Below are 25,234 nucleotides of genomic sequence, written 5' to 3' on the forward strand. Positions count from 1 at the left end.
CAGCAAGTGTCCCGACGCGTTCTGGTCACAACCGACTCCTCCAAACTGGGTTGGGGCGCCGTGTGCAACCGGCGCGCAGCCGCAGGCCGTTGGAACTGGGCCCCGCTGCGTTGGCACATCAACTGCCTAGAGCTGCTGGCTGTTTTCTTTGCCCTGAGGAAGTTTCTCCTGTTAATTCGAGACAAACATGTCCTAGTCAGGACAGACAGCACCACAGTGGTAGCCTACATAAATCGCCGAGTACGCTCCCTCCACATGTCACAGCTCGCCCGTCGTCTCCTCCTTTGGAGTCAGCAGTGACTCAAGTCACTGCGTGCCACTCACATCCCCGGCAACCTCAATGTGATAGTGGACGCGCTGTCAAAACAAAGCTTGCCCGGCGGAGAGTGGAGGCTCCACCCCCAGTCGGTCCAGCTGATCTGGGACCGGTTCGGCAAGGCTCAGGTAGACCTGTTTGCCTCCCAAGAAACCTCCCACTGCCTGCTGTGGTATGCCCGGACAGAGGCTCCCCTCGGGGAAGACGCTATGGCACACAGCTGGCCCGCGGGGCTGCGCAAGTACGCATTTCCCCCAGTGAGCCTTCTTGCACAGGTGCTGTGCAAGGTCAGGGAGGATGAAGAGCAAGTCATTCTGATGGCCCCCTACTGGCCCACCCGGACTTGGTTCTCGGACCTCACACTCCTCACGACAGCCCCTCCCTGGCGAATTCCCCTGAGGAAGGACCTTCTTTCTGAGGGACGGGGCACGCTCTGGCACCCGCAACCAGACCTCTGGAACCTCCATGTCTGGCCCCTGGACGGGATGCGGAAGATCTAGCCAGTCTACCATCGACCGTCATAGATACTATCTACCAAGCCAGAGCCCCCTCTACCAGGCATCTTTACGCCCTAAAGTGGCGCTTGTTCGCATATTGGTGTTCTTCCCGGGCTGAAGACCCACAGAAGTGCGCGGTTAGGTCAGTGCTCGTGTTTCTACAGGAAAGGCTGGAGAGGAGGCTGTCCCCCTCCACCCTTAAGGTGTATGACACCGCTATCGTGGCTCACCACGACACGATAGACGGCAAGTCTCTAGGTAAGCACGACTTCATTATCAGGTTCCTAAAAGGTGCCCGGAGGCTAACTCCCTCCTGGCCTAACCTGTAGAGAAAGAAAACGTCATGGTTACTGTTGTAACCTCCGTTCCCCGAGGAAAGGAATGAGACGTTGTGTCGAATTAAGTGACACAAAGGGTCTTCCTGGGACTCCAAATGTACCTCTGAACCTGAGAAAATGCCAATGTCAAGTTGGCAGACAGAATTTGCATGCCCCGCCCTGGACATACAGGTATAAAGGGAAGGGAGTGCCAGTCAGGATTTTGCACTGAGGAGCCGAAAATAAGGTATGGCTGTTTACTGTGGTAGGTCTAGTGCTGTGGCAGGAGGGATCAACCATCAGAATGGGGAAAAATGTGATCTCAGTGATTTAGACTGTGGCATGATTGTTGGTACCAGATGGGCTGGTTTGAGTATTTCTGTAACTGCTGAGCTCCTGGGATTTTCACACACAACAGCCTCTAGAATTTACTCCGAATGATACCAAAAACAAAAAACATTCAGTGAGCGGCAGTTCTGCGAACGGAAATGCCTTGTTGATGAGAGAATTGTTGGAGTTGCCAGAAAGGCTACGGTATCTCAGATAACAAATCTGTACAATTATGGTGATTAGCATTTCAGAATGCACAATACATACAACCGTTAAGCGGATGGGCTACAACAGTAGAAGACCACATAAGGAACTTTATTAGGACCATAGTGTCCCTAATAAATGGTAAATGGTCTGCACTTATATAATGCTATTTTAACCTTGGCAGTTTTCAAAGCGTTTACACTGACTCATTCACCCATTCACACACACACACACACACACTCACACACCAATGAGAGCAGAGCTGCCATGCAAGGCACTAGTCTGCCATTTGGAGCAACTTAGGGTTCAGTGTCCAAGGACACTTCGGCATGTGGAGTCATATGGACCAGGAATCGAACCCTGTGATTAGTGGGCGATCCGCTCTACCACCTGAGCCACAGCCGCCCCAAAAGTGCTCAGTTTTATTATTATATACAGTATATAAAAATGTTCTACTCCACTGTCCATGTTTGACAAATACTAAAATATGTTTGTTTTTTTTTTGCTCTTAAAGATGCCATTTCCTTAGTGTTTTGTTTAATTGTTCAATTATTTCATAAATAGTCTAGGATACCTATATCATGTTGATAAAGCAACTATTGAGACACACGTACGGTAGTTTGTGAACAGAACTTTCACAGATGGCATAATTGTAGTGCATGCCCTTCCCCCATTTCCAGTTTTATAGCTTTATTATTTAGAGGCTTAAATGCATCTTTAACAGAACAGTTTTCATGTGATATTTGGGAGCTTTATGAAGTAGGAGTGATTAATATAATCTCTGAGCTCAAACGTATCCTCACTCTCCTCTCTTCTTATGTTTAAGTTCTGTACTGCAGTTATAAAAAGAAACTCATTATCTCAGCAACAAAGCAGACAATGCGTGCGGTCATGTAAACTCAATAAACCGCGTTCCTTTATCATCAAAATGCCATAAACAGCTTATGAATAACCCGATCGACACGGGTAGATTTTTGCCCATTGTGCCAATTTACCACTACACTTTACCCCGTGTTCTTACCGGCTCATCCAATGTGACGGTTTGACGTCAAAAGTAGAGAATTTCAAATGTCATGTAACGAGGAGAACTTTTTTTTCAGTGAGTATATTGCAAGCAAAGTGTATTACTTTTTAGGCTCAAGGTAAATGTAATAATTATATATATATGTATATATATATATATATATATATATATATATATAAACAATAATAATTCTCAACTGGATTGCATAATTAAGTGCATGTAATGCCTTGCTCCTGTCAGCATAGCTAAATGCTCATCTAAACTGTGTGAAATGTGTGTTGTGTCTTATGTTGTTACTATAATTTCATGAATAATTTCAAAATAATAATATATTAATAATATTCCTATAAGATCATTTCACTGGTTTGACCAAAAACATTGAAAAACACACAATAAACTTCATATAGACTTCAAGTGCACAATAAAAAAGAGGAGTGGGGCTGTTCATGGAAGGGAAATCTGTAATATTGTACATATGTGAAATTACATTTTTATTTATGTTCTATCTTAGATAGCCCACACAGTGTGTTGTTGGCAGTGACTGGAGCAAGTGGATGTCAATGTGAAGACGTAAGGGGGGATGTGAGGCGGAGCAGGCGGAGTGTAAACACAGCCTATGTGCTCTCACTGAGGTAGTCTTCCTTCAGTGTGACTGTAGATGTGCTCGGAGCACCGGATTATCCAAACAGAACGCTGAACGTGCATCTCTTCCCACTGCGCGCTCCCAACGTGTCACATCTCACCAAAGTGCATGAGAGAAACCGAGCAGAGAGTGAAGAATACACGAACCCTTTCTTGAATCTGCCAGGTTGACAGCAAAGGTAAGTTTCTGCATGTCTGTTTTCAAAGTGGCTCCACATAATGTGCCAATCATAGATTCACTCATGCATTAGATTCACTGATGTTATCTGAATGATGTGTGTTTGAAATTGTTTTTTTTTATGAAAAATCCTCAAGGAGTAGACAGGATTTACTTTGGAATTTGTGTTATAATTTGGAACCAATCATAAATTATCCTAATTGGTTTCAAATAAGAATCTGGAAAGGAAAAAAATAAGATCCTACTGGAAATATTGAAATTCTGAAAGAAATACAAAATTGCCTTTTCACTTTAACCAGTATGATCTTATTTGATTGTTAGAGGATTCTTATTCGATTCTGTTGAGATACATTATGATTGGTTATAAATTATGATGGAAATGCCAATAACAATCCTGCTTCACACTTTTTTTTTTTTACTAGGAATGCTTGACTTATGTGTCATTTTAAAATAAATGTGAAGGAGCTTTCATGCAGATAATCAATTATGTTCATTCTGTTGGAGTTCAAAAGACTCCTGAGTGGCAAAACATTCAGTATAAGCCCTCATTCATTTTGTTCATGTACCTATGTGTGCGTGCATGGATGCATAGCATGTATACAAATGTGTTTATGGAGTCATATCTCTAGAGGAGTATTATTTGATCTAAATCTCTAAACACAGAATCCAGTCACAAATACAAAACTGAGTTATAATTGATGATGAAGTCCATTTTGCAGTCTGTTTCATATGTTGATTTGTGGATGGATGGAGCATTCTGTGTGAAAAAGAGACACCCCCCCCCCCCCCACCGCCCCCACCCCCGTCATATCTATGCTGGAGGTCAAAGGTCAGCCGTGAAGGCGGGTGTAATGGGGGGATGTGAGGGTGGGGGGTTGATGTTCTAGGCCAGGATCATTGTAAAGTATCTCCAGGGGAAATGAAGCACACTGTGTATGTCTCTTCACAGAAGCAATTTCAAACAGCTATAAAGACTAATGAGGCTTCATTTGTTTTGAATGTGGGGGTGCTATATAGTATTTATTATACTGAACATTCATTTGCTATTACAAACAGTATGTGAGATAAGAGGAAAAATAAATGAAGTGACGGGCTATGTTTCAAATGGAATATTAGCATACTTCTTACAGCATACTACACAGTATACTGCCTATTTATTTAAAAATAGTATGTGAAATAGTGATGCAATGATAAATGTTTCAAGCAATATTATGCAATGCAGATTATGTTTCTATCCAAGTTGTGAAGTTATTTAATGCAAAATATCGGAATATTACAAAAACAACTTGTGAGTAAAGCAGCATTTCATTTTTGAGGAAATTTGTGCAAAAATAGAAATAAAAATGGACATAAAACCCACTGTGGCTTTTTTGTTAAATCCAATAAATTTCTTGCGGTTTAGAGCACGCAGACAAAATGCTCAGACAAACTTCATGTTTACTAGAGTTCAGCGAAAGATGCCTTATGTCTGAGATCAAAACATGTCAGTTTTGGAAGGAAATAGCAGCCAGTAATTTTGATGACAATTTATTTGCATGTCTTCTTACCGAATAAAAAATGTATCTACCTAGAGCATATATGTTTATTTTGGAAACTTTATTCACATCTTGGTGTTTCCATCCAGTCTTTTTAGGCAATATCCCAACATTTTTATAATAATATGTGGATGAAATCCCAGCTATTGTTGTCACATGACCTCATCATGTTGTATCAGCGAGTGCCGACAAGTTATCAGAAAAAAATATCCAATAATGGCAGTCTGATCAAATAATGACTCAAGAAAAAGTGGATAATATCATTTCTGGCTCATTCGTCACACTGGAAACGGAAGGTCAAGTAGAACGCTTTCCATTGTGGTACACAGTATTCCACACGATGTGCTCTGTTGCATACTGCACATTTTGCCAAGTGTTATAGGTCATCTTGGTACTTCATGCATACAGAAAATGTGCATTCTTTTCACAGTAAACATTCTGTATACTTTAGGAATAGTAACATATGTTATTTCAAACATAACTATGGAGTAAGCGCTTGTGTATGAGGGTTCTGTGGGCATTTTATGAGTTGAACATTCGTGTACTCACAGCAGACTAGTGAAGTGTGAGAAAAGAGCCTAATTAAAAGTGAGAAGCAGGATGCTGAAAGAAAGATGGATAAACAGAAAGAGAGAGAGAGAGAGAGAGAGAGAGAGAGAGAGAGCAGAGAGAGAGAGAGAGAGAAATGTAAAACAGCTTAAAGGATGTTAGAAGTGAAAAAATTGGGGAAAAAAGGCTGGGAGACAAATAAATGTGTGTGTGTGTTTCAGGCTTAAGTAATCTTCCTGGGAATACGCCTCTGCTGCCAAAGTGCCATCCAGTTCCATTCTCTGTGCTCTTCATCACTCTCTATCATTCTTTCTTTCCTCCCTCATCCCAGCCCTTCCACGACCTGTGTAGAGTTCAAATGAACGTGCTCTTGAGAATCAGTAGAGATGGTGTTTTGCTCCTTTGACTGTCAGATCTCTTGTCATCTGAAGTGTTAGAATCATTCCCATGGGCCACACAGACACAAGGTTTCCCATAAATCTGTGTGAGTGCACCAGAACACAGATGGATTCTCTCACGGATGGATTCTCACAGATATATCTCTCTGTGCACGGTCCACATACGACAGACGACTTTCAGAAAACATTGTATCCTTTATTATAAATCACAGCGCATTTGCAACCTGACATTTTCTTATTCAGAATACAACTGAATTGCATGTAGCCCAAAACCAAGTCTCTGATATCAGTAAATGGTAAATATATTAGGCAAAAAAGTTCTAAACATTCATCAAAAGCAAAATATGATATAGCTGTTATTGCTGAAATTTTGAGATTGACTCATAGGTTGTTAAACATAGGTACAGCGTTTAGCATAATCAAATATGAACTAGAAAAAAATTTGCCAAAGATTTCCAGTAATAATTACAATCAAAAGTAGAATTGAGAAACTGTTGTTGGTCTCATTTGAGAAATGTCTGATCTTGCCTAAAGTGTTGGCTCCCAAGATTGCTTTCTTTAATTAAGTTATAAAACACAGCTTTAGCATAAAAACAAGACATTATAGGCAAGAAGATAATGTAGAGTCAACCTTGTTCACTCATACACAAATCATTTGTACAAAACATATTGTACATACCCACACTGCCCCCACGAATACTGGGTCAGTAATTTAGTTTGGCTTATCAATCCCTCATAAATGATTAACACACGAATCAAAAAAACATTAAACACAAAGGAATGAGCTACAAGATCATTTTAATATGCAGTGTTAGAGAAGTGCAGATTATTGTGTTGCGTAAAGTCGCTCACACCTCCTTCAACACACTCCCAGAATAGAACTGTGTGAATCAGTGTGTTAGATTTGATATTACAATGATCTTACTCGAGGCTCGTGTTGCTTAAACAATGATAAGTAAAAACAAAACGTGAAAAACATATGGATTTTTCAAAAGGACCTATCCCTTTTCTGCCTGTTTCTTGAAGAATTTTAAGGGGAGCACATTTTATTCAGGGCTTGTTGGCAGCCCCATTTGTCCCTCAGATTCATGAGGCCTCTCTCTGAAGTCTCTAATGGGCCTGTAAGGTAGCTTTGTGAGCATCTTTGTGTGCGCTGCCGGAGATTGCAGGGCATTAATTTCACTCTTGAGTATGTAAATAAGTAAATGTGTGGGAGTTACTCACTTCATCCGAGAGAGCTTTATCACCCTCTCTTGCTCTTCACGGACAAGCATGAGAATCTCATAATCACACAATGCCAGCTCTCACAATAGCGCCCTATGCCTATCTCCAGCAGCTTCCGGAGGGCCTCCGTCTCTGTGTCTTTCTCCCCCCCTTCCCAAACAGCCCCGGCCGAAGAAGCCGGGGAACACAGGGGCATGTTGTGTTTACCTCCGGTCGCATCCAGCGGAGCACAAAACAATCCCGTTCATTGCCTGTTTGTCAGCTCTGCCATTGAAAGCTGTAGAAAAAAGAGAGATGAAACAATGAAAAGCCCCTCCTGAACGCTGCACTAACAGTTTCCCAGCTCAGGGAGCCTGTGAACAGGCACAGAGCCTCTAAACTGCTCCATTATTCTCAGCACTTGGCATGATGCAAGATCTGCTTGTGTTTGAATGGCCAAATCCACACAGAGGGCTTTTGTGAGGAACTTGGCTCAGCGTACATGCACTGGTTCATTAAGATTTTTTATTCATTTGCTCTGTCCACCCATCCGTCCGTCTGTTCGTCTATCTATCTATCTATCTGTCTGTCTGTCTATCTGTCTATCTATCTATCTATCTATCTATCTATCTATCTATCTATCTATCTATCTATCTATCTATCTATCTATCTATCTATCTATCTATCACCTGTCTGTCTGTCTATCTATCTATCTATCTGTCTGTCTGTCTATCTGTCCACATATCTATCTATCACCTGTCTGTCTGTCTGTCTGTCTGTCTAACTATCTGTCCGCCTGTCTGTCTATCTATCTGTCATCTATCTATCACCTGTCTGTCTGTCTGTCTGTCTGTCTGTCTGTCTATCTATCTATCTATCTATCTATCTGTCTGTCTGTCTGTCTATCTGTCCACATATCTATCTATCTAACTATCACCTGTCTGTCTGTCTGTCTGTCTGTCTGTCTGTCTAACTATCTGTCCACCTGTCTATCTATCTATCTATCTATCTATCTATCTATCTATCTATCTATCTATCTATCTATCTATCTATCTATCTATCTATCACCTGTCTGTCTGTCTGTCTGTCTGTCTGACATAATGGTTCGGCCTGTCTGTCTGTCTGTCTGTCTATCTATCATCTATCTATCACCTGTCTGTTTGTCTATCTAACTATCTGTCCACCTGTCTGTCTGTCTGTCTGTCTGTCTATCTATCTGTCATCTATCTATCACCTGTCTGTCTGTCTGTCTATCTTCTATCTATCTATCTATCTATCTATCTATCTATCTATCTATCTATCTATCTATCTATCTATCTATCTATCTATCTATCTATCTATCTGTCTATCTATCTATCCATTTGTCCATCAATTCTGTCTTTATCTGCTGTCAACCAGAGCCATACAGAGAGAGAGTTGCGACAACGGAAGTTCAAAATGCTTGATCGTCACTTGATTCACGTAGACTTCAGATAGTTCCAGGAAGTGCTTTGGCGGGCATTTCAAACTGTTAGAGTAGAGTGACAGAACTGCGATTTCTGGTAATTAGTAGTCAATAAATGCATTTATTTTATATATTTATGTAACACACCGACATATGTATGTAGCATGAGTATGTTGTTACAGCGATGTTGTTTTTTTAAAGATCAAATCAGCTAATATTTGAGGATTAGTGTTCGCTTACCGTTATTTGCCTCAACTTATTTCAGGCTAGGGTTTCTGTTGCCTTTTTATGTTGCCTCATGTTCATTGTTTTCACTAATCTCATGGTAAATAATGTCATATTTATGACTTTTCAGATAGTACAGAGACAGGCTGGTGACAGGTGATGTCCAGCTCGCACCACACAATGGGTCAATGAACTATTAACTATTAGCAGCAGTTACGCAAGTGTAAAATTTAGTGAAATGAAGCTTATTGTTTACAATTCTTACAATTCTATATATAGTAATATAATTATTTATGTATTATAAATATTATATATCTAATGTATAATTCTTACAATACTTATTCATATACACAATATATTCATCTTTAAAACAACTTAATCATACTCGTATATAAACTGCCGTTCAAAAGTGATGAGGCTGAAAATTCAGCTTGGCATCACAGGAGTAAATTACATTTTAAAATACATTAAAATAGAAAACAGTTATTTTAAATTGTAATAATATATTACGATATTACTTTTTTTTTTAAACGATGGATGAAACTGAATCAAGAGAACAGATTTTACAATTAATAGGGTGTTCGTTACTAACGTTATACAGCTCCAATCCTTGTCTAATCTGTTATCCGATAACATCCCTTATCTCCTAATTTAATGAGTAATACTCAACTATAAGGTTTTAATTTACAAGTTATTTTTATTTAGATGTACTGATAATATACAGAATAAGATAATATTATTCTTTAAACGTCTCACCTTTTAAAAGTGCGTCGCAAACGGTTTGTTCTGCTGCATCTCTACGGCGCGGCATGTGTTTGCTGCTACTTCCGGGAACTATTGAGACGTTTTTGCTGTAAACCACGAGCCGACATTGCTGTAAAAAAAAACGTTCCATTGGAGTCAATGGAGTTGTCGCAACTCTCTCTTTATATGGCTCTGCTGTCAACATAATGATGCCAAATAATATAGCAATTCATCATTGATATCTCTAGCCTCCGTAGCTTTCTGTTTTACTACCATTTGACTACACTGAGTGTGTTTACATGCTCATCAATATCCTGATAACACCTGCACAGCAGCAGCAAAGCCAGCGTCTTTCTCGCTATTGAAGACCTGCAAGTAATTATATATAAAAAAAGAAGTTACACAGTGGCTTTATTAATGAAGGAAAACCTATGACCACATTTAGAGCACATACAGATTACTGGGTTCTAGATTTATTTGATAACAAATATTAACAACACATATTTTACACTTGAAAAAAATCATGATATCAAGTGTGTTGAGAGGGGTGTGGGGGTGGGGCAGAGGCCGTGGGGAATGAGCAGAAGGTTTGCTTGTTTTTTAGTGATTAGGGAAAGACCATCAATCTTCAGTGCTGTTATTTCTGTTTAACCAGCCCTCTCACACAATCTCCTTCATTTGAAGAAACATTTATTTTCCTGCTCAGGGTTGTGATGGTCACTCTCTCTAACTGTGTGTGTGTGTGTGTGTGTGTGTGTGTGTGTGTGTGTGTGTGTGTGTGTGTGTGTGTGTGTGTGTGTGTGTGTGTGTGTGTGTGTGTGTGTGTGTGTGTGTGTGTGTGTGTGTGTGTGTGTGTGTCTGTCAATGCCACATGTGGCCAAAGCGGTAAAGTGTTCTTGGGGCAAGAACACTTAAGAAGTCACGTGTAAGCTCCATTTTCGTGGAGCACTCTGTGAAGCGAGTTTCTGTTGTAAATGCATATATGAGGAATTACTGTTTTATAAAGTCTACAACCCAACCCTATACCTAACTTTAACCATTATTGTATGAAAATGTTAATGTTAGATGTGCAAATGCAAGCGGCCATCACTGATTATGCGATCGCGATTACTCCCTGATCACAACGGGATTTGATCCACTGTGTTCCCCGCTGACGTGACACGCATCCAGATGCGACATGCTTCTCGGTGCGCCACAAGGGAAAGCAATTGAGCTGGAGCTGTTGCAGACATGTCTGTGAGGACATGACAGCGGTCTGTGAGGCGGCATAATGCCACTGATCCTAGTGTATCGGAACTATCGGAAACAACATGCCGGAGTCCTGTGTGATCATGTTGGTATAGGATGGTGGGGGTTGGGGTGGTTGATTTAATGAGCTCATGTGGGGTTTAAGCTGAGATGATCAAATGCTGTGTATTTAGTATTCACTAAAGTCAGATAACAGATGGGCCTTGTTTAATGATAGCTGCGCTTAGCTGTTGTAACATATTGATTTCAGCATGAGATGAGAAAATGCCATCAATAATTAAGTTTACGTGCACTTTTTGAGCTGTTCTGTTAACGGCAAATAAAAAATAAAATAAAATGTTTGCAAAACTGTCTGTGTCCTGTTCGTTTCCATTCAAACGGCATTTTACTAATAACGTGACATTTCTTTAACACGTCGCATATGTTTAGTTTTAGTGCAACTAAAAGAGCGGTTTCTATATAGAATTTTGTGTATATCACAACTCGTGTACCTTTGGCATCCCAGATGTCCCCACATTTGTGTAAAATGGAGAGAGTATTGAGAGAATTGACCATTTTACTGTCATTTTAATTTCACATAATTGCAATAGTAGGCTATATCAGAAGACATCATTAAAATGGAAAAGTAGCTTGTCCGTATCTGCAATTATAAGAAGTAATTGATTGGAATACCTGGAATACGTCCATATCCCTTTTCTCTGATGTCTATTTTTTATCTGTGTATTAATTATTTTGGCACTTTTGTTTAATCCCCTTCACACTGAATGTTATTTCTCTTTTTGCCTTTCTGTTTGAAAACTCTTGTCTGTAATTGCAATACAATACAACAAAGAAGTGTCTTCTCTTTGGCCAACATCCACTTCAGATATTCTGAGAACGTAACCATAAATAAGGGCGTTTTGGTAAAAGATGGCGTAATCTTTACCAGCGTGTAAACACGCAGTCAATAAAAAGTCTGGAAAAAATTCTATCAAGAATAAAGCTTATGTCATTGTCTTTAAAGACATTTAGAAAAACTCGAGTCTTCTCATCAGTCCAACTGTACCTCTCTGCTATACCTTTTGTTGTAAGGACAGATTTGACAGATGTGCCATGTTTTTTTTTTTTTTTTTCAAATTCAAATTTTTTGTGTAAATACCATTTTTCTCAACAAAACGTGTTTCCAAACTAGATTTTCATGTAATTTGAAGTATCGAGATATGATTTATGCTCTAAATGTAAATGAAAAAATATGTTGACGCTTGTGAAATTTGTGTTTCCATCTGCTATATCGTAAACATATAGTAAACATTTTGATGCACTAAACCTTTTTTCACAAAACAATCCTTGGATGGAAATATAGTTATAGACTGATTACAGACTGACATCTCTTCAGTGGTGGAAAATGGATCTTTTTTGTGAATATTCCTGAATATATTATTTTTAGTTAATATCAATAGACAGCATTTGTGTACCAAATGATTTAGACCTCTTCAGTGTGTAAAAACAGAAAACATGTTTATAGTAATAAGCTTGCAATGGAAGTCTATGGGGCAATCCATTCTGCAGGGTGTAAAAGCAAAAATGTGAATGATTATATTTATTCAGTGCTTCCTGCATATCATTTTTACAAACATTTGATACTTATATGCTGTAAACTTTTTTAAAGCATCCTTTTGATGTGGGACTTCTTTTCTAGACAGCTGAACATTACAGATGGAATTGTTCTGGGTGGAGTTTGCACCATGTAAACAGTGCTTTACGGATTGTTATATTATGTGACTTTCCGGAATCCTTGTGCGGACACCAAGCGGAAGTGATCAGATTAACTTTTTTAGATTGTCATGACATGAGTTGAAGGATTAGATATATCTTTACACAGGTAAGTGATTCTAACCAATTTCATTCTACCACTTAAATGTTATGGTTATACTTTTAAAACTGTGTGATAGTTGAAACATTTATTAATGGTGCTGAATGACTTCTATTGTAAGTACATTTACTGTAAATGCATTTTCTGTTTACAAACTGAAAAATAACATGCAACAGATGCTTTCCATAGACATTACGTTAATGACCTGGAACATACCTGTGGGAAATCTTTGTGGGATCTGACAAAACACATGACTCGGAACCAAATGTGGAGAAAGAAAATAAGAGAGAAAGTGAAAGACAGAGCAGGTGAAACAGTGATTGGAACGGCCCCTAAAGAGCCTCGGTGTGAGCTCACTGTAGATGAATGAGAGCCTGATAACCCTTCAGCCAGAATGATCTGTGAACACATCATTACAGCTCACATCTGAAACCAGTGCACATCCCACAACTCCCTAATCAGCCTCTCATTACAGCCAGAATGAGATTTCACACACAATGAAAGTGCGTCCATGCACACCGATAGAGTGCACATATGGGTCACATATGGGTCAATCATGCATGTGTATTGTTTTCTGGGCTGAAAACAAAAAAGACAATAAAAATAGTTAGTTATGATTTGTCTGTATGGAAAACAGTATACTGTTTCCTCAGCAAAAGCTCAAATTCTGTTTTGTTTTTGGAAGGATTTTTTTGTTAGTGTTGAATTTTATTATAATACATTACAAACAAACTAAAAGTAGTGACACTACTAACTCAAACATTTTCAGTAGCATGACAGTAGCTCAGACTACAATTACAGCTGCCACAATGAATTAATCAATTATAGCAGTCCATGTAGGTCTACTAATGTTACATACGATTTTTAACATGTTTGAGCAGTGGTTGAGCATTATGACCAATCACAGACGAGTTGCCCCCTTCCATGGATAATTTATTCAAAATATTCGTTGTTTTAGTGCCACATAATACAGCTCTGATTATTCAATCAAATGATATCATCTGCTATAGACTGCTCTGTTAGATGGTAAAATGCCCCCTTAAATAGATTTGATGGAGTTAGTAACTTGTTTACTTGTAGTTTATCTAAACTTTTAAATGATGTATTATTCAAATACCATCAGTATTTTATTTACACTATAAAACGTTGTAAATATAATGTGCTGCATTTTTTACATATTGAGTTTTTAGACACTCCAGACAGACAGACTTTTCAAGAAAATAATCTTTATGGAGATTAATCAGATTTATTTGTTTATGTGCGTAAAACGCTTGATAAAAACCGAATTATTAACTACGTGCTCGCTGTCATGTTGACTCTTTTTCCTCTAAAGGTTTTCCATTTATCACTAAATGATTGTTAAAGAATATTTAGCACCCAAGATGGAATTCATCTAGTTTGATATTAAAATGCATTGTGTGTGTTAGTGTGATTCAGTCTGGAAAACTTAAAAATGCTTTATTGTCCTTGCCATTTGTTTTGACCTGGTGGGAATGTGTGTATCCTTGTGAGTGTGTGTGTGTGTGTGTGTGTGTGTGTGTGTGTGTGTGTATGTGTGCGTGTGTGTGCGTGTGTGTGCGTGTGTGTGCGTGTGTGTGTGTGTGTGTGTGTGTGTCCTCCAGCAAAGATTTGACCTTTGTCTAGACATTCATGTTCACTGTTGCCCCGAGACTTGACCCTAGAAAGGTCCTTGACCTAGAGAGGTTATGTCACCACAGTCATGACTTGAAATTTACCTTTGACCTTTACTAGCTGGTGATGGGAGATGGCACTTGGCATAGGTGATTGTTTTGATATAAAAAAACTAAACGTAATTTACCATGAAAAGTTGATTTTGGCTGTTTTTTATGCTTTAAATGTTTGATTAGTATAATATTAAAGTTTAGATGTTACTTTTCCCTTCACTATAGCCTAACTCTTATATAAAAATGGTTCAAGCTTTAATCTATCAGCTTTCTCAGACACTTGATGGTTGTGCATGAGCAATAACACATCAAAATATCCTGAATGTTCCAAAAACATACACTTTCTTCATGAATGATATAACCTGTCAGAGAATGACAGAGATGCAGTTTCATTTAGCTTTTCACAGCTCAGTTCACACATTGCAATCACACTTTTGTTTGCAGGTTCTGGAGAAGAATTCAACTTAATTTATGACAAAATATTCATATTTTAAAACATTGATGACTAAAAAAGACAATCTTGTTTCTGTGTTATTTTTCATAAACATTCAGACAGTAAGTCAGAAGTGGAAGAAAACTGTCTTTATATAAAGCAATGAAAGCAGAACATTATACAATTACTGATTTTTATTGAAATGCTAAAGAAATTCTGGTGATTAATAGCTTTATATTTACATTTCTCCAGTTCTTTATTCTATCATCTGCAGTAGAGGTCCCTCACTTTTAATCTATGAGTGTTTGTTTCAAAAAAGGCCAAATGGTTGTAATAGCTCTCATAGAGAGAGAGAGAGAGAGAGAGAGAGAGAGAGAGAGAGAGAGAGAGAGAGAGAGCAAAAAAAGAGATTCCTCACTCCAGGAAGGTTGCATAAAATTGGTATAATCGCTGTTGATTCTGCGGCACAGTGGGCTGCTATTCCTAAAAGATTAATTCATCCCAAAAGAGAGCAAACAGAGGAAGAGGAGAATGAGTCCTCATCCCCCTCCCAGCCCTTCCGCTCCTCTCCCACGGTGGGCATACGCATGACATCAGTGGCCTGAATGGGGCTGGCATCCTTCCCCATCCCTCTCCATGCCACATTGAACCCAAAAGGGACGGGGTAATGGCAGTGCCACTTTTTGGGGCAGGACAAAAGCCCTCAGATGGGTAACTGGGGAACTTCACATAGACGCAGCCAAGTGAAAAAAGAGTGAATTCTCTATTACCTTTCACTGGCCTCCTGTAGCATTGCAGTGAGTCACATCAAACACACAGACACACACTATGTGGCTACAGCATTCCACCTATGATGGCTCTCAAGTGCTGCCTGAAAGAGAATTTAAACTCAAGGGAGTCTGTCATGATATCCTCAGAGAGTATGTGAATTCCCTGCGGTCCGTCTGTTGTCCATTTGCATGCCAAATTCTTATAAGGGTTTTGATCATTATGACAGTTCATAGAAGTGAAACAAATTTTCAAGAAATCCCAATATGTTTGCATTATTACTGAATGCACAAATGATTTTAGTCTTAGTCTTATTTTAACAGTCAGTATAGAAGTATTATTTGCGTTCATTATGTAAGTCTGCCAAATGCATAAATGTAAATGTAAATGTACATACATTTATCATTACAGTATATTTACTATTAAACTATATTACTCATGCTTAAGATCAAGGATTTGGACCCAATTCATATTAGGTGTCTTTAACTACTACGAACTTAACCATTTTAAATAATGTACTTATATGTACATAAATGCTGTTTCATTGTAATTCAATTTTAAGTACTTGCATTTAATTACATTTGTAGTTACACTGTTAACTTTACCCCTAACCCAACCCTTACCCCAAAACCTAACTGTAACCCCTAATCCTAACCCAACCCTTACCCCAAAACCTAACTGTAATCCCTAATCCTAACCCAACACTTACCCCAAAACCTAACTGTAACCCCTAATCCTAACCCAACACTTACCCCAAAACCTAACTGTAACCCCTAATCCTAACCCAACCCTTACCCCAAAACCTAACTGTAACCCCTAATCCTAACCCAACCCTTACCCCAAAACCTAACTGTAACCCCTAATCCTAACCCAACCCTTACCCCAAAACCTAACTGTAACCCCTAATCCTAACCCAACCCTTACCCCAAAACCTAACTTTAACCCCTAATCCTAACCCAACACTTACCCCAAAACCTAACTGTAACCCCTAATCCTAACCCAACCCTTACCCCAAAACCTAACTGTAACCCCTAATCCTAACCCAAAACTTACCCCAAAACCTAACTGTAACCCCTAATCCTAACCCAACCCTTACCCCAAAACCTAACTGTAACCCCTAATCCTAACCCAACCCTTACCCCAAAACCTAACTGCAACCCCTAATCCTAACCCAACCCTTACCCCAAAACCTAACTGTAACCCCTAATCCTAACCCAACCCTTACCCCAAAACCTAACTGTAACCCCTAATCCCAACCCTTACCCAAAACCTAACTGTAACCCCTAATCCTAACCCAACCCTTACCCCAAAACCTAACTGTAACCCCTAATCCTAACCCAACCCTTACCCCAAAACCTAACTGTAACCCCTAATCCTAACCCAACCCTTACCCCAAAACCTAACTGTAACCCCTAATCCTAACCCAACCCTTACCCCAAAACCTAACTGTAACCCCTAATCCTAACCCAACACTTACCCCAAAACCTAACTGTAACCCCTAATCCTAACCCAACACTTACCCCAAAACCTAACTGTAACCCCTAATCCTAACCCAACCCTTACCGCAAAACCTAACTGTAACCCCTAATCCTAACCCAACACTTACCCCAAAACCTAACTGTAACCCCTAATCCTAACCCTACTCTTACTCCTAAACCTACCCGTACCTCAACCTCAGTAGCAGGAAATGTGGGTATTTTGCAGAACAAAGTGTTGTTACACAGTAAATACGTAGTGTTGTATGTATTTAATGTTAGTAACTTAAGGCCACCTAATATAAAGTGTGACCAAGGATTTTAACAAAACTATAACCTTTAGTATTAAACATAATTCATCCCACATCGTTTGTGCTACAGGCATGAAGGATACCTCAAATCATGCAGCTTGTTGTGTAGAGGTGTGCTATTACTAAGCAATCAGATTTTCGCCTGCCAAACAATAAAACAGGGGGGAAAATGTATATAGATTTACATTGAAGGAGGGGTCTGATCCGTTTTGAAGGAGGGGCCTGATCCTTTTTGAAGGAGGGGCCTGAGTCATTTCTTGAAACTAGAATATCTTAGAGACTTGGGGTAGTGCTTACTGGACTTCCATTGCCCAGCAAACATTGAGAACACCATACTGTAACAAGCACAGAGCCATGCCCTCACAGCTACCCAGAACACCTAAATGTGCATCATGATGGCAAGATTGGCATGAGGAAGCACCACTCATATATTCTTCAGAAAATGATGCTGTTTTGATATAATATAGCTTACTTCCTTTTTAATATTAGTTGGCTTTTGTTGTATTGTGAGAGGGTAAGGCATGTGCCCGTCAAGTAATGATTAAATAAGTTTAAAGATTCATGCATACATTAAATTTATCTCAAATTGGTATATTTAGTTTCTTTAACTTCTGTTTGTTGGCCCTGCGATGGACTGGCGACCTGTCCAGGGTGTCCCCCGCCTTTCGCCCAATGTTAGCTGGGATAGGCTCCAGCCCCCCGCGAACCTGTACACAGGATAAGCGGTTGACGATGGATGGATGGATGGATAACTTCTGTTTGTTTGTAGTGTTTTGTATGTGTGTGTGTTGGTTTGGCCAAAAGGTGCATTCAGCAGAGTTTAGTTCAAGTTCACAGAGACTAGAGGTGACAGATCTGACCCTGATGTTGTTTATACCTTTTGTCCAGCGGGTGGATTGGTAACCACTGTGCATAGATTTGTAGAGTTGCCTGGAGTCACACATTCTGTCAAAGAGTCATTTTAATTTTGGTGTATTTGTTATTTTCACTTTGTAATACTTTTACATGTTCATCACAGCATATCTATTCAAATGGTTCAAAAGTTTCAAATAAACAATATGACTTTGCCACACAAACAATTCATTCGAACAAACATTTGTGAGAAAGAAATAATGCAATAGGAGCAGTGTGGATTAATGAGAATAGTCTGCACACCACAGCTCCACAAATTCCACAACTCCACAACTTCCCACGTTCCACCTTAGAAGACATTTCGAGCCAACGGCTCTTCATTAAACATGCCAATATTAAATAAATGAATGCAGTGTTAAAAATGAAAACCTCATTAAGCATTTAATTTCCACTAAGTGTAAAATATTTGCCAAAAGTCATTGACATGATAAACAATTCAATTATTCCATTTTCATTTTCACTGTGACAGTGCTTCACCACTGTCAGATTAAAAACGAAATGCAATTGCTGATTTGACATTCCATTTTCATAAACATTTTTAAGGCAAGACTGCCAGTATTAAAATGAAAAAGCAAATGTGAAAAAGCAAATTAATTTTTTTAAAGTTAGCACAACAAAAGTGTCAGAATTCAAAATTAAAACGCAAAGTTCAGTTTCAAATATATTTTTTCGATTTCAATTTTCATTTTCAAAGCCGAGGATCCTTTAATACAGTGGTTCTCACATTAGGGGACACAGAGAGGTTGCAAGGGATATAGATGTATATAATAGATTGTTAATGATGAATAAATGATCAATTGTATGCCGTTATTGATTTCATCGATCAATAATAGTAATTAAACAAAATAAATGTGAAAGATTTATAGAATATACCATACTGAGGGTCTTATTTCAATGAGAGGAACACACCACGTATCCCCAGGCAATAGGACCCGGGGGATGCAGACTTCACTTTATCCACTGTATTAACATGAGAAGCATCTGTTGTTTTCATATCTGTTTATGTTTCATGAAGTTAGACAACAAAAAAGACATTATTTACAACTTATGTATAACTGTGTGTGCTTTCACGTATACTGTATGGAGACCTTTCCAATCGCTATAATGTTTTGACATAGTTTGACTTTATAGTTTATGGTTGTCACGATACCTGCTGTGTCACAATACCCAGAAGTATACCACTCGTGCTTATAGGCGGAGCGTGTGTAAGGCTAAGCACAGGCATGCCTAATATTGAGTATTAATGAAGATGGATATGGAGAGCGAATTCTGATTGCTGCTCAGGTGTAATGTTGCTCGTAACTGCTGGTCTAGGTCAGTTTTCTCACCTCAAATTCAAACATTAATTACAAGTGAGAACTGAAAAGCTGAGTCTAGATCAGTGTCTCTTGTGGAATTAATGTTACAATGCATCAGTGGTTTCGGCCGATCACTATGAGTACGCTTAAGGACAAAGTTTGAAATGTTATTATTTTTTTATTTTTACATCCATATTCAAATCAATAAGCATCCCAATTGAAACGAGACAACACCAAACTACCATATTCATTTATTCACATTCATGCACAGCATTGCATGTCAGTCCAGTTCAACCCTGTCACAGACACCTATAGACAAGCATCCCGTCATTTTATTTTAAAAGAGGTGTTTGCAGACATTTTCATCATATCAGTTGTAATTCCTCAAATAATGATCAAATGATGAGGAAGAGTGCTATAACATGTAATTTATCCAGATGCGCGGTGTTGTCAAGCGCACATTTGGAATGTTAAAGAGATGATTCAGGTGTCTGGATCACAGTGATGCTGTACAGTCATGGGGGTGTGTCAGGTAACGCTGGTCTGCTGCATCCTCGTCTTTATAGCACTCAGAATCAGGCCACAAGATCATAATTGCACATACAAATTGCTTTCAGCAGCTATTTCAAGCATAGGACTGGGTTTGAGCTCTGAGTTCCCCCTCCTGGACTATCGGACTAAAGTGAGAAATGTTAAGTCAATTTGAAATAATTGGTATAGGCATTATGAAATACAAAGGTGGAGATTGGGAGGTGGAGGGATGCTAAAAGTATCATTGCCGGAGCTAGGGAATAAGCCGCTTATAAATCCTTGCAATATGATTGACAGGCCTAGGTGAACAATATTCACTCACACTAATGTTTGGAAATGAATTTCATGAGTTTGATGGTATATAGTCCTAGAGATTAAGGTAAATGTATTTGGCGTGCTGTCCCCCAAAAAAGATGTTAAATAACTTGTGGACAGCAAGTCACACATGGCTTCAATTAAGTAGTATTTGATTGTGGAAAATGATTGTAAATGGATTATCATGAATTCCTTCCCCCAAAGTGCGCATCTACTTTAGATGTTGACCAGCCATGCAAGCCCCGAGAAACCCGGGACCAAAGGCCGGACCCGGGTGCACCATTAAATAGCAAGGACTGGGTGGTTGCCGCTTGCAGAGATAGCCTCATTTAGGATGTGCTCAGGGACAAGAAATAAGGGAGATTGAAATGGATAGGAGGGACTGGGACCGCAGTTGTAAGATAGGACAGTTAAGCAGAAAACACACCACAGATGCGGTGTCATGGGATGCTAAGTAGGACGGCCCGAGAGACACGCAGGACAGGGCAGCACATTTGTACTGCTAAGGAGATGTATTGAGCTAATAGCAGGAGTACCTCGGTTCCAGTGTCAAAAGACTTGCAGTAAGGTGCAATCATTGTTTATTTCGGACTTCATACAGTGATGTGCACTTCAGGAAAAGAACGTTTTAAATTGATTCGTTTTAACTGTGCAAGGACAATTTGATGCAATAGAGATATAATGGCTGTGACTTTCTTTTGATTGTAAGAAATGTTTCTGTGAATGAATCGCAAGCTCGAGGCAGAGTTGCTCGTATGTAGATTAGAGTAACTTGAGTGAACAATTACATCCTTATTAGACATCAGTTTCAAAGGCAATTCGTCTCTCAGCTCCACTAATTTGAAATATCAGCCAAGATTAAATCAGCTGGGGGATCGTATGTTCCTCTGGCTGTACAGTATGTGATAAGCCAATATTATTTAGCTCTTTTGAAAGTATGGGAAGAATAGTTGCAAGAAGAATTTAAATGTTTCACCTGCGTGTGCTTGAAGGGTTTGAACAAATCTGCTATTGGAGAGATAGTCTATATCATTAGAGGATATTAAGTACTGTAGTTGGGAGGAAGAGTGCCCAAAATATGGTTAAATTAGCTGCGTAGCAAGATCTCAGTATCATTGAGTGTGACAGAATCGGACTCAGGAAAGTAAGGTTTTAGATTGTGTTCCGACAAGGGTTGAGTGAAGTCAAGCCAGAGTAGATACTGTTGTGAATATTGTCGGGATATGATTGACAAGGCTAGATGAACAAGCTCCTCCTGAACTTTCGTTTGCAACTTCATTAAAACAACATGTTCTCATGGGGGAACCTGCAGCAAACCTTTGGCAACAAAGCTCATTTGCATGTGAAAATAATCAGTGACTAATTTGCAGAAAGTTTGCAGCAAATTTGCAAAGAACTCACAAATGTTTGTTAGGACTGTGATGTGACTGATAGCCTGTTGCGTCAGCAGAGTGGGAGATCTGAGTTGTTGTCCTGGTTGAAACTAGGAAATTATAATGTTCACAACAGTGACAAGCAGGATTCAGAAGTTCTATTTTCCCTATAAGATTACATTTTTACTCCACTGATGGTTAGGTTTAGGGTTGGGGTTTTAGGGGGGGAGTTAATAAAATATCCATTTCTCTTAACTGAATTATATAATTTAGAGATAAAACAACTGGTTTTACAACTTGTTTTTGGCACCCCCCATTGGGACATCTGGGGACACAATCACCTTTGGCTTGCTCAATGGGGTCTATATACAATAATTCTTTCCTTTTTTAAAGCACAATCTAGAATCACGTTTTATCAAACCACACAATGATGACTGTAAGACAGTAAAGACAGTACAGCTTTATTTTCTGTTGTAGTATAATTTTCTGTAAATCTGCTTTGAAAGCTGTTTTGACTTGACATTTCAACTAGAAAAACTGGAACTCACAGGTGCCCTTATGTTCAAAAACACTTCCTGTTTCCGTCACTGGGGGCAGTGCTTCGAATTTCAGTAACCACAGACAAAGTTAAGCTGGCTCTAACTAGCAAACTCATTTTGGCTGAGGGTGTTGCACATGCAGATGGTTTTTCAGTCAGATGTATGACACACTTGCCGATTAAAAATGTTGGAGGGGTGACATGTAACGAGTCACAGCAACTATCTCTCTCTGACAAAATAACTTGAGTAAAACTGCAATTGCTGTAGAGGGGTGTTTTCAGACCTGTAACTTGCTTGATTGTTCTGAAATGGGCTAAAATAGTTACAATGTTGCATTTTCTTCATGGTACAGTTGGCTTTCTCTAGGTTATATTTTAAAATGCACCAAAACTGTAAATTGTCCATAAACTTTATTTTATCTGTCATTATTTGCTTATACCTTTCTGCAGAATGACATAATCACTATGATTTTAATCAGCGTTTGTGATGAAATGCAGAGTGTGTTTGGTCAGTTCTTCTCAGTGACTGAATGCTTTTTTTTTCTCAAACAAAAGGGTTGCTCTTGGGAGCCCCATCTTTGAGAAAAGGCCAATGGCAATTGGCAAGTGGAATTTGCATGCCACTCCCCCAGACATACAGGTATAGAGCTGGCTCGCAACCACTTATTCAGGTTTCAGACCTCCGCCGAGGGCGCCATGTGCCCCAGGAGCCTCTGAAAATGTTTCTCACCCTGAATGACTTCAGGCAGTTCAGCACCAACTGCATGTGCTCTCTTATGAGGCGCACTATCATAGAGACTGAGTCTAACTCCATCCCGAGGATAGAGATGCTCTGAACCGGGAAAACTTGCTCTTTTCCCAGTTGACCCGAAGCCAATCAGCCAATCGTCGAGATAATTGAGGATGCGAATGCCCACTAACGGGGCAAGGCCTGCCTCTGCAACTTTTTTGAAGACGCGAGGTGACAGGGACAGGACGAAGGGGAAGACCTTGTACTGGTACACTCGGCCCTCGAAGGCGAACCACAGAAAGGGCCTGTGCTGAGGTAAAGCAAGATGTGGAAGTACGAGTCCTTCAGGTCTACTGATCTTGATGCCGAACACAAGCCAAAATGCATTTCTGCATCAGCATCTTGAAGGGGAGTCTGTACAAAGCCCGGATCAGAACTCGCAGGTCCAAGATTGGCCGCAACCCACCGACTTCCTTTGGCACAATGAAGTAGGGGCCAAGGGGCTGTAGAACCCTTTCTTCATCTCGGCTGGAGGGACAGGCTCTATCGCGTCCTTCTACAGAAGTGGCATTCAGGGCAGCGGCGTTCTCACCCTTCACCGTGGTGAAGCGGACACCGCTGAACCTGAGCGGGTGCCTGGTGAACTGAATCGCATAGCCGAGTCAGATGGTCCTGGCCAGCTATCAGGACGGGTTGGAGAGCCTAGCCACACTTCCTCATGGCAAGGGGCACCAAGGGGACAATGGCTTCTAACGTACCTGCGGGTGGGGCCTCGCGGTGGGGCAGAATAGGAGATGCCACGACGAGGAGCTTAGCGTCCCGTGCTTGTGGCTGTGCTGAGGGGAACCTTGAAGCACATATCTTGCTCTGCATACCCACCATAGGACCGCTCATCAACAGGGAGGAGGGAGACCGTCCACATGTCTCATCACAAATGCCTGATGTGAGTGTGCCGTGGCTGGGCACGTGAAGGTGAGGGGCCCACTTTCGTAGCGCTCTGGCTGCAAGTGTTCGGTGTCCGGCTGTTTTTTAATGTAACTGTAAACACCAGCTTTGTGACCCAGGGAGTTAGGAAACCGCAATTTTTTTTTAAATGTTTGTGTGCAACCCTTGGATGTGCGGTGAAAACAACACAAAAGTTGTTCTCCTATCGGACCTCCACCGGGGGATGGAGGGGTCTGGATACCAGCTCCAGGGTTCCAGTGGACCTCTTCCTCCCTGGGTTGTCCATCTCAGGGGTGCTTGGGGGCCTTCCTAGGGCTCTTAGTGCTAGACCGTGAGGCGGGGGGCATCCGTTTCCTGCGGGGGACTCTACACCGGGGCCGAGCGTTTGGCTCAGGCTGTGGTGGAGCCGCCTGAGTTGAAGCAGCAAGGGGACGCCCTCAGTGGTGAGCAGACAGGGTACGGGACCTTGAACGATATGTTGGATGGCCTCCGTCTGCTTCTGCTGGGTAAAGTCCTCAACAGTGTCGCCGAATTGTCCAATCTGGGAGACTGGGGCATTGAGGAAGTGGACCTTGTTGGTGTCCTTCATCTCAACCAAGTTTAGCCATAGGTGTTGCTCCTGGACCACCAAGGTGGACTTCGCATCCCAAGTGCCAGCGCTGTGACCTCATCACCCGGACGGCGAGATCAGTCACCGAGGGCAGCTCAATGCCTTGGCCTGGTGTACTTGGAGGAGGCTCCGCAACTGCCTTAACCACCTGAAGAATCTCCGTGTACCCCCAAGTCATCTCCAAAACTTGCATAATTAAGTTCACTTTACTTAGAATATAGAATGAACTTAACTATTTAATTTAAGATGGAAGTAAACTTAACTCAGATTTGCTATTTAAATTTAGTTGTTTCTTTATGAAGGTAAAATAGTTCCTAAATGATTTGCATGTGCAGTGTAAGATTTGTAAAAGCGTAAATGAAGTTACAAGCATGATAGAAAAATGTGCATGCTCTGAGAAGGTTTTGTAAAGGTGCAAATCAAGTTGCAAGCATAAGAAAAAAATTTTAGCAATACTTTAATGCTTTCTTAAGTGTAATTCATGTGTTGTGGATTTGCAATTTCATATTAAAACAAAGAAAAATTGGTGTGTATTCATCGGACATACTTTGTTTTTGCGCTTATACTTTTGGCACTGTTTTTGCAAATTGAAAATGGAGAGAAA

At 40.1% G+C, this 25,234-nt stretch overlaps 1 protein-coding gene across 2 annotated transcripts in view; it reads left to right on the forward strand.

Annotated features, from left to right (window-relative positions):
* Nucleotides 1-3,340: 3,340 nt before the first annotated feature.
* Nucleotides 3,341-25,234, forward strand: part of slc1a2b (solute carrier family 1 member 2b) — an 83,260-nt gene continuing 61,366 nt past the window's right edge. For both annotated transcript variants that reach the window (XM_052119172.1, XM_052119174.1), the window contains exon 1: nucleotides 3,341-3,509. The gene's annotated coding sequence lies outside the window, so the exon portion shown is untranslated. The remainder of the gene's footprint in view (nucleotides 3,510-25,234) is intronic.

This window comes from Xyrauchen texanus, chromosome 46 (assembly GCF_025860055.1).
Source record: "Xyrauchen texanus isolate HMW12.3.18 chromosome 46, RBS_HiC_50CHRs, whole genome shotgun sequence".
NCBI lineage: Eukaryota > Metazoa > Chordata > Actinopteri > Cypriniformes > Catostomidae > Xyrauchen > Xyrauchen texanus.